This window comes from Salvelinus namaycush, chromosome 8 (genome assembly GCF_016432855.1).
Source record: "Salvelinus namaycush isolate Seneca chromosome 8, SaNama_1.0, whole genome shotgun sequence".
Classification (NCBI taxonomy): Eukaryota; Metazoa; Chordata; class Actinopteri; order Salmoniformes; family Salmonidae; genus Salvelinus; species Salvelinus namaycush.
In genome coordinates this window covers 30,433,923-30,449,962 of record NC_052314.1, presented here as the reverse complement: position 1 = coordinate 30,449,962, position 16,040 = coordinate 30,433,923, and positions in this window count along the sequence as shown.

Genomic DNA, 16,040 nt, shown 5'->3' with positions numbered 1-16,040 from the left:
ACACTCTCAATATTCTGTGGTAAAACACTGAATATAGCACTGACTATAGCAGTCAAATGAATCTACCTCCCTCTAGAGCAGTCAGAGCACTTTATATTTTCCTTCTGATATCGTCATGCTAGGAAGGCCGGCCTAGAGTAACAGATCTGTAACCTGATTGGCCCACTCTGAACAGTTGGCTAGCCCATCCGCTGACTGTGACAGCCTGCGGCAGTAAAGGAAGTGCTAGGGAATGTGATTGGTTGTTTAGTGTAAACGGTTACACTACTGAGAGTTTATCTCCGGGTAGGCCAATGACATAGAGGTGCACCAAGTCCACCGAAAACTAAAACATAGTTTAGAGGACCCCCCCTTACACACACACACACACACACACACACACACACATCAGCTCTTATAGAGACAAATATATTTTATGAACTAATCCAACCTGATCTTATCAAGCAGTGGGAGACGTTAAGAAAATAATGCATGAAAGTATGATGAGGAGAAAGTAACTTGATGCAATCTGCTTGACAACACAAAGTAAGATGTAAGATTCGTACTGATTGGAATGCCATAGCCCATCAAACTCGTTTTCCTACATTCCTGTTTACGCTCTATAAATAGAGTCTTAGTTATAAAAATAGTAAGGTGGGAGGAAGTGGTTGGAAACGAATTACTTTAGCTGCCAATCTCCAAGCATTTCTGCCGGTTTGTTTTCTGTAAAGATGACCCAAACCCTTTTACCTCGAATCTCTTTAAAAGCCCCTAAGGTCGATGTCTGCACCCCGCGGAAGAGATAATTAGCATATCATAAAAAATCTGTCAGTGTCAAGTGTCAGTTGTGCAGAGGTGAGGACGGAGTCAGGCGCAGGACACAGAACTGAGTAAAACAACGTACTTTACTCGGAAAAAAGAAATCAGCCAAAATAAATAACAAACCCTAACACAAAAGACTAACCCAAGACCAGGAACAATCACGCACAAAACATAATGAGAACCAGAGGGTTAAATAGGGAAATAATAATAACGTAATGGGAACCAGGTGTGTACAATCAAGACATAACAAATGGAAAAAGAAACATGGATTGGTGGCAGCTAGAACGCCGCCGAACGCCGCCCCAACTTCGGCGGAAGTCGTGACAGTCAGTTTAAAGTTTAAGCTAGAGATATGTTTTTTGCATGGGCTGCATCTCAATCCACTGCATCCGTCTATGTCGCACTACCGCATCTGTGGTGAAAAGTGACAGAGCTAGAGCGGTGTTTGTCAGACCCTGAGACATCCCAAAAATCGATCCTCTCACAAAATCGCCTGTAGCGTCCGAACGGTACAAACTATTATGACCCATCTATGGAAAGATGAGACCCTCACAAACACAATGCTCTACAACCCTCACAAGTGTCTTGGGACTCGTCTGAAGTCGGTACAGCCGATCTACCAACTTCTGTCTTTAGCGTCCGAACAGTTTGGGCTACACACCAAGACTCGTCTGATGGTCCTCCAGTACCAGTTGAAAAAATTTATGTAAGTATATATGGAGACTGTTTATACATTAGGGGTTAAATACATGTAATATATGTAAAAAAAAGTTTCCTGATCTTTCTTATATCTGTCAGATATAAAGTTGAAGTCGGAAGTTTACATACACCTTATCCAAATACATTTAAACTAAATTTTTCACAATTCTTGACATTTAATCCAAGTAAAAATTCCCTGTTTTAGGTCAGTTAGGATCGATCACCACTTCATTTTATGAATGAGAAATGTCAGAGTAATAGTAGCGAGAATGATTTATTTCAGCTTTCATCACATTCCCAGTGGGTCAGAAGTTTACATACACTCAATTAATATTTGGTAACATTGCCTTTAAATAGTTTAACATGGGTCAAACGTTTCGGGTAGCCTTCCCCAAGCTTCCCACAATAAGTTGGGTGAATTTTGGCCCATTCCTCCTGACAGAGCTGCTGTAACTGAGTCAGGTGTGTAGGCCTCCTTGCTCGCACACACTTTTTCAGTTCTGCCCACAAATTCTCTTTAGGATTGAGGTCAGGGCTTTGTGATGGCCACTCTAATACCTTGACTTTGTTGTCCTTAAGCCATTTTGCCACAACTCTGGAAGTATGCTTGGGGTCATTGTCCATTTGGAAGACCCATTTGCGACCAAGCTTTAACTTCCTGACTGATGTCTTGAGATGTTGCTTCAATATATCCACATAATTCTCCTTCCTCATGATGCCACCTATTTTGTGAAGTGCACCAGTTCTTCCTGCAGCAAAGCACCCCCACAACACGATGCTGCCACCCCCGTGCTTCACGGTTGGGATGGTGTTCTTCGGCTTGCAAGCCTCACCGTTTTTCCTCCAAACATAACGATGGTCATTATGGCCAAACAGTTCTATTTTTGTTTCATCAGACCAGAGGACATTTCTCCAAAAAGTATGATCTTTGTCCCCATATGCAGTTGCAAACCGTAGTCTGGCTTTTTTATGCCGGTTTTGGAGCAGTGGCTTCTTCCTTGCTGAGCGACCTTTCAGGTTATGTCGATATAGGACTCGTTTTACTGTGGATATAGATACTTTTGTACCTGTTTCCTCCAGCATCTTCACAAGGTCCTTTGCTGTTGTTCTGGGATTGATTTGCACTTTCGCACCAAAGTACGTTCATCTCTAGGAGACAGAACGTGTCTCCTTCCTGGCCGGTATGATGGCTGCGTGGTCCCATGGGGTTTTTACTTGCGTACTATTGTTTTTACAGATGGACTTGGTACCTTTCATGCGTTTCGAAATTGCTTCCAAGGATGAACCAGACTTGTGGAGCTCTACAATTTTCTTTCTGAGATCTTGGTTGATTTCTTTTGATTTTCCTATGATGTCAAGCAAAGAGGCAGTGAGTTTGAAGGTAGGCCTTGAAATACATCCACAGGTACACCTCCAATTGACTCAAATTATGTCAATTAGCCTGTCAGAAGCTTCTAAAACCATGACATCATTTTCTGGATTTTTCCAAGCTGTTTAAAGGCACAGTCAATTTAGTGTATATAAACTTCTGACCCACTGGAATTGTGATACAGTGAATTATAAGTGAAATAATCAGTCTGTAAACAATTGTTGGAAAAATTACTTGTGTCGTGCACAAAGTAGATGTCCTAACCGACTTGCCAAAACTATAGTTTGTTAACAAGAAATTTGTGGAGTGGTTGAAAAACTAGTTTTAATGACTCCAACCTAAGTGTATGTAAACTTCCGACTTCAACTGTAGGACAGACATTTCAGAACATCCTTTAGGATATTTTGTTCCATGTAGTGAATCTCTTATCCATTGCGTTTGAATGGGTTAATAGCGGTAAGGCCAAAATAAAATGTTATCAAATCATTTTTTTATATATTTTTTTATACTTCGTGGTCTTCCAATTCAAAATCAAATAGCAAAATGATCCTGTTATAGACACAAAAATATATTTTATGAATTAATCCAACCTGATCTTTTCAAGCAGTGGGAGATGCCAAGAAAATAATGCATGGAAAGTATGATGATGAGGACTTAACATGATGCAATATCCGCTTGACAACACAAAGTAAGATGTAAGATGCGTACTGATTGGAATGCCATAGCCCATCAAACTCGTTTTCTTACATTCCTGTTTATGCTCTATAAATAGAGTCTTAGTTGTAAAAATAGAAAGGTGGAAAGAAGTGGTTGGAAACTAATTACTTTAGCTGCCAATCTCCAAGCATTTCTGCCGGTTTGTTTTCTGTAAAGATGACCCAAACCCTTTCACCTCGAATCTCTTTAAAAGCCCCTAAGGTCGATGTCTGCACCCCGCGGAAGATCTAATTAGCATAACACAAAAGTCACCATAAAAATCAGTCAGTTTAAGATAGAGATATGTTTTTTTTTACATGGATTGCATCTCAGTCCACCGTATCTGCCGATGTCGCACTTCCGCATCTGCTGTGAAAGCTGACAGAGCTAGAGCGGTGTTTGTAAGACCATGAGACATCCCGAAAATGTATCTTCTCACAAAATTGCCTGTAGCGTTCGAACGGTACAAACTATTATGACCCCTCTATGGAAAGATGAGACCCTCACAAACAAAATGGTTTTCTCCATTTTGCTCTACAACCCTCACAAGTGTCTTGGGACTCGTCTGAAGTCGGTACAGCCGATCTAACAAATGGAGAATTCATCATGCACAGAGACCTTGTTTGTAACATACAGCAGAGAGAAACAGCCATGAAGGTCTTTGTCAGATGAGGAGGGCCCGCTGTCATTGAGATGATGAAAGTTGCATTTACTTTCAGAATTGTTTGTAAAGCTACTCGTAGCTGGGCTGTGAGATACTGGTAGCTCATGATCGACATGTTCGAGACCCCTGATCTAGACTCAACAAATATTATCTCCTGTCTTCATATGAAAGAAAATACAGTTGTGTATATGTCCAACTGACCCAGATTGATAATGTGAGTTATCATCGCAGCGCTCCAACCTGAATGACTGGTTCTTACCCCACCAGCAAGATAATATAATAGCACACAAATCACCTGCCTTGGCAGTAGTGCTGCATCTTTCCATTCACCCATTGGCGTCATGCAAATGCATGGTGGATGATGTTAATGTTTGTCCTCACCCAGAAATTACAGCTACCTGTCGGTACAGTATGCCAGTGTGGTATGACCAAAGAGGTAATGGAAATCTGTGAATTTGCATATACAGGAACAAAGTTTTAAATGTTCCGTAAATACAAAGTGTTATCGTTTATATCAGTGTCATTGAATTAGTGCTCAAAGTCATAGGCAGTCGCTGGTATTACATGTAGGCAGAATGTGTTGGGATCTTGCCATTGGATGAGTGGTCTTCTAATGTCCGCTCTGATTGGTTGTCCAAGGTCACATTTATAGTAGGCCCAGTCCAACCTCAACCCCTAGCTGCTACCCTTTGACTTCTCATAGATCTGAAAAGATTGGCTAAGTAGTATGAGCAATACCAGAGGGATAGCGGTAGAACTGAGATTGGCCATTCGGTTCTCTAGGATTTTGTCTGGTCGGAATCCCTGGGAAGGAACTGTGGAGTTGTTGAGGGCTTTGACGTGGGAAGGAAAGGGAAATAGTCTTAAGACATTGTTAAGGCTTTTTAGGGTTGAGCTGCAGCTTTCGAGTGGTCATCGATGACAGCCACACATGCAAGCAATCACACTGTAAGGAGAAAATAAGAAAATAATCATATTTGGCAGCGATTACAGCTGTGAAACTTTCTGGGTAACTCTGTAAGAGCTACATACAATACCCCATAATGTCAAAGTGGAATTATGTTTTTAGAAGGTTTTACAAATGAATATAAATGAAAATCTTAAATGTCTTGCATCACTAAGTATTCAACTCCATTTGCTATGGCAAGCCTAAATAACTTCCAGAGTGAACATTTCCTTAACAAGTCAGATAATAAGTTGCATGGACTAACTCTGTGTGCAATAATGGTGTTTAACATGATTTTTGAATGACTACCCCATCTCTGTACCCCACACATACAATTATCTGTAAGGTCCCTTACAGACATTGGATATCCCTTTGAGCATGGTGAAGTTATTAATTACACTTTGGATGATGTATCAGTACACCCAGTCACTACAAAGATGCAGGTGTCCTTCCTAACTCAGTTAACGGTGAGGAAGGAAACCGCTCAGGGATTTCACCATGAGGCTAATGGTGATTTTAAACCAGTTACGGAGTTAAATGGCTGCGATAGGAGAAAACTGAGGATGGATCAACAACATTGTGTCACACCAGCCTTCGTTTTGGCTCCCCCTGCTGTCCAGCTCAGGCGTTCGGCGTCGCCGGCCTTCTTGCTGCTGCCAAACCTACTGCTGGAAAAGGCCCTTCACTCACTAACCCTGGACTTGTCTCTTCATCATTACACACACCTGGTTCCAATCCCCACTCTATCACTGTATATATACTCCCTCTGCCAATTGTATTTTTTGGTCATTGTCAATGTTACTTGTTTTCCTGAGAGGAATCTCTCCTACTATTTTCTGAGTACTTTATATTTTGCACTTTGGGTTCGCCCTGTGCCTTTTTGTTTGTGAAGATGTATTTTGAGCACAACAGCGTTTGGGTTTCGTCCCGCGTTGATCTATGATGCTTAAATAAATGCAGTAGTTCTAAACCTGCGACTGCCTCCTGCCTACTCTCTACACCAGTGACACATTGTAGTTACTCCCCAATACTAACCTAAATGATAGAGTGAAAAGAAGGAAGTCTGTACAGAATACAAATTCCAAAACATGCATTTTTTTTTTTTACAATAAGGCACTAAAGTAATACTGAAAAAATGTGGCAAAGAAATTTACTTTTTGTCCTGAATACAAAGCATTATGTTTGGGGCAAATCCAACACGACACATCACTAAGTACCACTCTTCATATTTTCAAGCATGGTGCTGGCTGCATCATGTCATGGGAGTTTTTTAGGATCAAAGAAAAGGAATAGCGCTAAGGACAGGCAAATCCTAGAGGAAAACCTGGTTCAGCATGCTTTCCAACAGACAGTGGCAGACAAATCCACCTTTCAGAAAGACAATAACCTGAAACGGAAGGTCAAATATACACTGGAGTATGACCACCTTGAATGTTCCTGAGTGGCCTAGTTACAGTTTTGACTTAAATCGGCTTGAAAAACTATGGCACAACTTGAAAATGGCTGTCTAGCAATGAACAACAACTAACATGACAGAGCTTGAAAAATGTTTTCAAAGAATAATGGGCAAATATTGTACAATCAAGGTTTGCAAAGCTCTTAGAGACTTGAAATGACAATTGAATAAATTTGAATCCTACTTTGTAACACAACAAAACGTGGAAAAAGTCAACGGGTGTGAATACCTTCTGAAGGCACATATTATCCTGCCCAGGCATAATGTAGTCAACTGATCAGATGGAAGACATTAGCCACATTAAGAAACTACATCCCTGTTGATTTGCTTGACTGCCATTTTGATTTTGGCGAGGGGTCTGTTATCCTTAAAATAACTGTCACATGTACATAATCCTTCCTAATACTGTATGAGTCAGTCTTCTCTCACAGCCTCCATTCATCCATCCATCTTTGACAAACTTTTGAGCAGAGGCCATGCAGCCAACACTTTGGTATTTTTGTACTCGATTATTATTAGTACAGTACGTCTGCATCTCTGTGTTGTGATTCTCATTGTGAATTGGCACTAGCAGGTAAATCACCAGGCCTGTTAAGGACCACAAAACAGAGATGGGGCTGGTCTGTTCTGTTTATTATGATGTGCAGACAGTGTGTAAGCAGCTGATTGTTCAGAAGAGAATAAGGAGCAGAGCCAAGTTTCCACCAAGACTAATGCTTCCAAAAAGCTTTACGTAGTAGTAGCAGATAATTCCCAGCACTGAAGCATATTTTGTCCCCAACTAGGATTCCTAAGTATCCCAGAGTCGAAAGTACAAGTTGTGCTCCTGCAGCATGTGCGTGTTTTGTTGTGTTGTTTCTGAGGGTAAATAAAAGCGACGTACTTCAAATTACTCGCAACGGCAGATATACAGTACTTTTGAGGAGATGGGAAATGTTGCCCATGCTACATCAATGGTCCGAGCGGTACATTCTGGGCTATTCTGGCACAAGGAGCACTGTCCTGCAAGGAGTGAATGGGAGTCTATTGGGCGCTAGCTCAAAAACCTAACATTAGCATGAATTTCGTCAACAAGAAGTACATAAAAACATAATTCTGAGATGTGAGATAATTAACTTACTATTTGTAGTATCGTATAGATTTGGAAACGTGACATTACATAATTTTAAGGAAAATAGGCACATTTCCCAACATACAGTATACACTGACATTGAGAAGGGATTGCATTAAGATTAGTTTAGCAACTGCTTGACGCAGCATGACAACGTGAATGCGATTGGTCGACAGTCTGCTGGGTGGTGCGTTATGCATTCATTGCAATGTACACTGGACTAAAGAGCCAGACAAATAGGAAAAATGTGCTAGACCTTCCATGAAATGACACATTTCTCAAGGTAGGAATATCGCAAAAATATTATCAATTGCTCATTTCGAGAGAAGACATCCTCCTGAGTTATGACATTGATGCGATCAGTATTGAAATCTGACATGTATGATAGATTTTTTCGCGATCTGAATGTCATATTCCTATTAATTTCCAGTGTAGTGAGAGTGACTTTGTCACGGGGCTACGCCCTACCGGACGGATTTCTGACTGCTTGAATGCCAGTAACTCAGATACACATGAAAACATGAAATGACCTAGGGAATCGATAGAACATCACTCAGAGATGCACAAAAACAATATAACATTCAAAATGGGTGAACCTTCCCTTTAAAGCGACTGTGTACTGTACAACTTGGCAAACAATGCAGTGGTAGTAATGTCTAATGCATGGGATGGAACACAATGATCACTTAAAACCCGTTAAACACATTCCAAACCACTTCAAGCAATGCAAAATAACAACATGTTTTTGGACTTTGTAAAGTAGTTTAGATGAGGGCCTCAAACAGTTTAGGTGAGGGCCATACCTTGGACAGTATAAATGCAAACAAATGGAGAATTTATCATGCACCTTGTTTGTAACATACAGCAGAGAGAAACAGCCATGAAGGTCTTTGTCAGATGAGGAGGGCCCACTGTCATTGAGATGATGAAACACCTTCATCTGCAAGTCATGGTTCTTAATATCTCAAGGATCATAGTCTCTTGCCACATATTGTTTATTTACCTTTCAATTTACTGTAATAACACATTACTTCTCATAAACCCCCTTGTCGTTAAAAACTGAAACTCACAACTTCCTTTCTCTATGTTATTCACTATGTAGAAAAAACACCTTAGAAATAAGACAGCAGATGTGTCTTTCAAATAAATAACAAAAGCATGAAGGAGCATCTAACCACAATGATGAAGAGACACACTATATTTACAGAAGTATGTGGACACCCATTCAAATGAGTGGATTTGGCTATTTCAGCCACACCCATGGTGATAGGTATATAAAATCAAGCACACAGCCATGCAATCTCTATAGACAAACATTGCCACTAGAATGGCCTTACTGAAGAGCTCAGTGACTTTCAACGTGGCACCGTCATAGGATGCCACCTTTCCAACAAGTCAGTTCGTCAAATTTCTGCCCTGCTAGAGCTGCCCCGGTCAACTGTAAGTGCTGCTATTGTGAAGTGGAAAGGTCTAGGAGCAACAACGACTCAGCCACAAAGTGGTAGGCCACAGAGGCTCACAGAAATGGACTGCCAAGTCTGCTTTCGGTTACAACTCTCACCACCGAGTTCCAAACTGCCTCTGGAAGCAACGTCAGCACAATAACTGTTCATCAGGAGCTTCATGAAATCGGTTTCGATGGCCGAGCAGCCGCACACAAGCCTAAGTTCACCATGTACAATGCCAAGCGTCGGCTGGAGTGGTGTAAAGTTCGCCGCCATTGAACTCTGGAGCAGTGGAAGTGCTCTCTGGAGTGATGAGTCATGCGTCACCATCTGGCAGTCCGATGGACGACCTCACTAATGCTCTTGTGGCTGAATGGAAGCAAGTCCCTGCAGTATTGTTCCAACATCTAGTGGAAAACCTTTCCAGAAGAGTGGATGCTGTTAATGCAGCTTAAGGGGGGACCAAATCCATATTAATGCAGATGATTTTGGAATGAGATGTTCGACAAGCAGCTGTCCACATAGTTTTGGTCATGTAGCGTATCTTGTTATTGAAAAATAGTATTTTTGTACATTGAGAGGATTTTATGTACATTCAAGACCATCAGGTGTACTCAAACTCATCATGCTGTCACGTGATTTTCTTTGTGGTAATAGCCCTCTCACTACTTCCCATGTATATCTTTGAATAAGGTGTGTCAAGGGATCAAATTTAACACGTGTCATTTATTTGTTAATACTATTGCCACACAATTATAATTGTATACCACTTTTCATGGAATGGTTATGTTATACTTATGTTTCGCTGGTAAAACAATGTAGTAAGAAATCATGGAATCTTGAGACATTTCATCTGTACTGAGCTGTGAACTTGAACTCCTACAGTCCCACCATGTGTGTTTTGTACTTCTAACCCCTTTAAAACATTGTGTGTTAAATACTTCCAGGTTATACCAATGGATTCATCTATTTCTTTTGCCTCCATTGATACCAACCATTAGTCTGTGTGATTAAGGGGGACCGAGCTAGTGTTTGTGAGACAAGGGTGATCCTGAAGGGGCCCAGTAAAAAGGACACGGTTTGAGCTACAAACTATTAAAAGCTATCTATGAAAAGTTACATAATAGTTGTTAGAAGGTAAGGGGTTCTTCTACATAGAAGATCATAGGAAATCCCAGGACATGGTGTCTATAATACTCTAATAAGCTCACATAGTTGCTGTCACACTCCAAATTTCACACAAATATCACTGACTAGTTGGATATTCATTTCCCAATGAGCATACTATTTCTGTACTTACAGCATTCATATAAATACATTTTTTACCAGGTTTTTGCTTTGGTGAACCTTCTTTTTTAAATTTACATTCATCAATTTAACTCATGAATGCAATTGTTTATGTCAAAATGTTTTGTGTTTTACTTGTAGCCCTGGTTGTCCGGAAAAGAAAATGGTAAAGCAATTCATAGTGAGTCTAATGTAGATAAATGAAAGTCAGATAAATGAAAAGCCAATTTTTGATCTAGAGACTTTTAGGGTTATCTTCTTATGGCTGCAGCCCGACACCGGTACACTTATGACAACATCCAGCTCAAGTGCAGGGCGCGAAATTCAAAAGATATTTTTTTTAAATATTTAACTTTCACACATTAACAAGTCCAATACAGCATATGAAAGGTACACATCTTGTGAATCAAGCCAACATGTCCGATTTTTAAAATGTTTTACAGGGAAGACAAAATATGTAAATCTATTAGCTAACCACGTTAGCAAAATACACCACTTTTCTAACTCCATCAGTTTCTTACTCCATCACTAGCTATCACAAATTCGACCAAATAAAGAAATAAATAGCCACTAACCAAGAAAAAACTTCATCAGATGACAGTCTGATAACATATTTATTGTATAGCATATGTTTTGTTCGAAAAATTTGCATATTTCAGGTATAAATCATAGTTATCATTTCAGCTACAATCAGAAATTGCACCGAAAGCAGCCATAATATTTACAGACACCAACGTCAAATACCTAATTACTCATCATAAAACATTTCTGAAAAATACATAGTGTACAGCAATTGAAAGACAGGCATCTTGTGATTCCAGACAATATTTCCGATTTATTAAATGTTTTACAGCGAAAACAAAATGTAGCGCTATATTAGCGTAGCCACAATAGCCAGAAACACTTGGGCGCCCACGACCAGTTCACATGCACGACAGATATTAGAAATAGCATCATAAAAGGTTTCTTACTTTTGGTGATCTTCCGTCAGAATGTTGGACAAGGTGTCCTTTGTCCAGAACAGTCGTTGTTTTGATCTGGAACGGCAAATATCCCTCTTGATTTAGCATGGGCACTTGCCAAGTGGCACGGATCACTCCAACATCAACAAAGTCAGAGAACGGAACACGGCAAAACTCCCGGAAAAATTTCAATAATCTGATTAAACTATATTGAAAAAACATACGTTACGATGATATGGTCAAATGTATCAAATAAAATCTAAGACGGAGATGTTAGTCGTCCATAACGGGAGCAAAACAGAAGCCAAATCCATGTCCTCTTTTGCGCGCTCCAGAAACAGGAAGTGGACGGTCACGTCAAAGAAATAGCTTTTATTCTACCTCAGACCAAGATAAACACAAAATTTCTTCTCTCTCAGCCTCTTGACACCCAGAGGAAGGCGTATGAAGTGTACGTAGACTCTTACGTATCATGACCATGTATAGGCAGGAAGTTGAACAGAGCATATATTTCTGACATTCCACTTCCTGGTCAGGAAAAGTGCTGCATAATGAGTTCTGTTTCACTCAGAGAAATAATTCAAACGGTTTTAGAAACTAGAGAGTGTTTTCTATCCAATGGTAATAATAATATGCATATTGTACGAGCAAGAATTGAGTACGAGGCCGTTTGAAATGGGCATCTTTTATCTGGCTACTCAATACTTTCCCTTGCAGCCATAACAGGTTATAGCACCCCCTAGAATCGTATGATGCACCCATGCATCACACAGTGACGTCATTTTGAATATTGAATAGCTCCCCATGTGTTCAAGCTAGAGACTTACCGTTTCTTGTAATGGCTGCAGCTCAATCCCCTCTTTCTGCCGATCTAAAGTTTGTCCCTATTCCATAAAAGAGCTTCTGAAGCGGCCTTTTTCACATGAGAAGATCCGGACAAGACAATTGTCACGAAATCGTCTGTAAAACCCAAACTGTGTGAGACAGAAACTAATAAGTCACCACCATCGAAAGATGAGACTCACGAATACTACAGTGTCGGTTGTTTGGCATCCACAAGCTGTACTGCAGTCGTCTGAACTCTCTGTTGCGAACCACTTCATTTTGAATTGATCTTCTCACAAAACCGACTGTCCAGACCGAACCTTTGGAGCTACAAACTAATATGTCACCAATATCAAAAGAGGAGACATTCACGTCGTAGACCAGGTGTTCTGGTCTACGACGCACACATGATTCAGGGGAATCATCTCAAGGTAAACCAGTACCGGGATGTAAAATGTGCAAAAAATTCATAGAGGGTAAAATGTGCCATGAATAAAGTGACCAAACATGGGTCCCAAACATGTTGGGGTTGAGTTTTTTTTGGGCCCATAGAAATGCATTGAATAACACATTTGTACATGGCAAAACAAGACAGTCAAAAAATCAATCATGAGGACAAGGTTTTGAGGTTTCCTATATCTGAGAGACATAAAAAAAGAGAAAATAGTAAAAATAAAGAAAAATCCTTGAATGAGTAGGTGTGTTCAAACGTTTGACTGCTACTGTATGTCCATAATAAAATGCTGCTCTACCTTCTTAACAGCACTATCATGATTCCATATGTGTTATTTCATAGTTTTCATGTCTTCACTATTATTCTACAATGTAGAAAATAGTAAAAAAATAAAGAAAAACCCTTTGACTGGTACTGTATATATAGTATGGGGGGGTCAATATCTACTAGGTGTCACGTTCTGACCTTTATTTCCTTTGTTTTTGTCTTTAGTTAGTTGGTCAGGGCGTGAGTTGGGGTGGGCAGTCTATGTTCTGTGTTTCTATGTTTAGGTTTGTCATTTGGCCTGATATGGTTCTCAATCAGAGGCAGGTGTTTTTCATTGTCTCTGATTGGGAACCATATTTAGGTAGCCTGTTTTCACTGTTGGCTTGTGGGTGTTTGTTTCCTGTGTCAGTGTTTGTGCCACACGGGACTGTTTTCGGTTAGGATTACTTTGTTATTTTGTATTTGTGTCATGTTCAGTTGTTTCTATTAAAACATGGACACTTACTACGCTGCGTCTTGGTCCGATCCCTGCTACACCTCCTCTTCAGACGAAGAGGAGGAAATCTGCCGTTACAGAAACACCCACCAACCAAGGACCAAGCAGCGTGGTAAAGGACAGCAGCAGCAGCGGCAAGAGACACAGGATTCATGGACTTGGGAAGAGATTCTGGACGGCAAAGGACCCTGGACTCAGCCAGGGAAATATCGCCGTCCCAGGGCAGAGTTGGAGGCAGCGAAGGCAGAGAGGTGCTGGTATGAGGAGGCAGCACGGCGGCGCGGTTGGAAGCCAGAGAGGCAGCCCCAAAAATGTATTGGGGGTGGCACACGGGGGGTGTGGCGAGTACAGGTAGGAGACCTGCGCCAAAACCCCGTGCTTACCGTGGAGAGAGAGGGCGTCGTACTGGTCAGGCACCGTGTTATGCGGTGGAGCGCACGGTGTCCCAAGTACGCGTGCTTAGCCCGGTGCGATACATTCCAGCTCCTCGTATCGGCCGGGCTAGAGTGGGCATCGAGCCAGGTGCAATGAAACCGGCTCTACATATCTGGTCACCAGTGCGTCTCCTTGGGCCGGCGTACATGGCACCAGCCTTACGCATGGTGTCCCCGGTTCGCCAGCACAGCCCAGTGCGGGCTATTCCACCTCGCCGCACTGGCCTGGCTATGGGGAGCATTCAGCCAGGTAGGGTTGGGCAGGCTCGGTGCTCAAGAGCTCCAGTACACCTTCACGGTCCAGTCTATCCAGTACCACCAGTGCCAACACCACGCACCAGGCTTCCTGTGCGTCTCCAGAGTCCAGTACGCCCTGTTCCTGCTCCCCGCACTCGCCCAGTGGTGCGTGTACCCAGTCCGGTACCACCAGTTCCGGCACCACGCACCAAGCCTCCTGTGCGTCTCCAGAGCCCTGTACGCCCTGTTCCTGCTTCCCGCACTCGCCCAGTGGTGCGTGTCTCCAGTCCGGTACCACCAGTTCCGGCACCACGCACCAGGCCTACTGTGCGCCTCAGCAGGCCAAAGTCTGCCGTCTGTCCAGCGCCGCCTGCGCTGCCCTTCTGCCCAGCGCCGTCTGAGCTGCCCGTCTGCCCAGCGCCATCTGAGCCGCCCGTCTGCCCAGCGCCATCTGAGCCGCCCGTCTGCCCAGCGCCTTCTGAGCCGTCCGTCTGCCCAGCGCCATCTGAGCCGCCCGTCTGCCCAGCGCCATCTGAGCCGCCCGTCTGTCCTGAGCCGCTAGAGCCGCCCGTCAGTCAGAAGCCGCTAGAGCCGTCCGTCAGTCAGGAGCTGCCAAAGCCGTCCGCCAGTCAGGAGCCGCCCACCAGTCAGGAGCCGCCAGAGCCGCCCGCCAGTCAGGAGCCGCCAGAGCCGCCCGCCAGTCAGGAGCCGCCAGAGCCGCCCGCCAGTCAGGAGCCGCCCGCCAGTCAGGAGCCGCCAGAGCCGCCCGCCAGTCAGGAGCCGCCGGAGCTGCCAGAGCCGCAAGTCAGTCATGAGCTGCCTTTTAGTCATGAGCTGCCCTTCAGTCCGGAGCTGCCCGTCAGTCCGGAGCTGCCTTTCAGTCCGGAGCTACCCCTCAGGCCGGAGCTGCCTTTCAGTCCGAAGCTGCCTGTCAGTCCGGAGCTGCCCCTCAGTCCTGAGTTACCCCTCAGTCCGGAGCGGCCCGTCAGTCCGGAGCTGCCCGTCAGTCCGGAGCTGCCCGTTAGTCCGGAGCTGCCCGGCAGTCCGGAGCTGCCCGTCAGTCCGGAGCTACCCCTCAGTCCGGAGCTGCCTTTCAGTCCGGAGCTGCCTGTCAGTCCGGAGTTGCCCATCAGTCCTGAGCTACCCCTCAGTCCTGAGCTACCCCTCAGTCCTGAGCTGCCCCTCAGTCCGGAGCTACCACTCAGTCCAGAGGCGCCCCTCAGTCCAGTGGGGCCATTTAGGAGGGTCGCCGTTCCTAGGAGGCCACGGAAGCGGGTCTTGACTATGGTGGAGTGGGGGCCACGTCCAGTGCCAGAACCGCCACCGCGGACAGATGCCCACCCAGACCCTCCCCTATAGGTTCAGGTTTTGCGGCCGGAGTCCGCACCTTGGGGGGGGAGGGGGGTACTGTCACGTTCTGACCTTTATTTCCTTTGTTTTTGTCTTTAGTTAGTTGGTCAAGGCGTGAGTTGGGGTGGGCAGTCTATGTTCTGTGTTTCTATGTTTAGGTTTGTCATTTGGCCTGATATGGTTCTCAATCAGAGGCAGGTGTTTTTCATTGTCTCTGATTGGGAACCATATTTAGGTAGCCTGTTTTCACTGTTGGGTTGTGGGTGTTTGTTTCCTGTGTCAGTGTTTGTGCCACACGGGACTGTTTTCGGTTAGGATTACTTTGTTATTTTGTATTTGTGTCATGTTCAGTTGTTTCTATTAAAACATGGACACTTACCACGCTGCGTCTTGGTCCGATCCCTGCTACACCTCCTCTTCAGACGAAGAGGAGGAAATCTGCCGTTACACTAGGCTAGCATATGGAATTGATTTAAGACAGTCATAAAGTAAGAAAAATAAAAAATAAAAATCAAATGGCTAAATTATAAACTTTATGACT